This window comes from Etheostoma spectabile, chromosome 9, assembly GCF_008692095.1.
Source record: "Etheostoma spectabile isolate EspeVRDwgs_2016 chromosome 9, UIUC_Espe_1.0, whole genome shotgun sequence".
NCBI classification, from domain to species: domain Eukaryota; kingdom Metazoa; phylum Chordata; class Actinopteri; order Perciformes; family Percidae; genus Etheostoma; species Etheostoma spectabile.
Window position 1 is genome coordinate 13,186,489 of NC_045741.1, and position 470 is coordinate 13,186,958.

Sequence of the window (470 nt, forward strand, 5' to 3'; positions counted from 1 at the left end):
TCGACTCTCCAGGGGCTTATGCAAGGATCCTGTTCGTGGACTTCAGCTCCGCGTTCAACACCATCATCCTGGATATCCTCAGCACCAAACAAACTTCCTGACTGACAGGAGTCAGCAGGTGAGGCTGGGGAACATCACATCCAGCACACGGACTATCAGCACTGGCGCTCCCCAGGGGTGTGTGCTCTCCCCACTGCTTTTCTCCCTATACACCAATGACTGCACCTCAGGAGACCCATCTGTTAAACTCCTGAAGTTCGCTGACGACACAACGGTCATCGGCCTCATCCGGGACGGTGATGAGTCCACTATATCGCAGGACCTGAAGTGGGAGCCAAACACAGACACCATCATCAAAAAGGCCCAGCAGAGGATGTACTTCCTGCACCAGCTCACGAAGCTCAACCTGCCCAAGGAGCTGCTGGTCCACTTCTACACAGCCATCGTCCAGTCTGTCCTCTGCACGTCCA

The 470-nt window shown here is 55.1% G+C and overlaps 1 protein-coding gene across 1 annotated transcript in view; it reads left to right on the forward strand.

Annotated features, from left to right (window-relative positions):
- Window positions 1-470, forward strand: part of LOC116694974 (protein PLANT CADMIUM RESISTANCE 9) — a 51,049-nt gene that overhangs the window by 2,677 nt on the left and 47,902 nt on the right. The gene's annotated exons all lie outside the window — the stretch shown is intronic.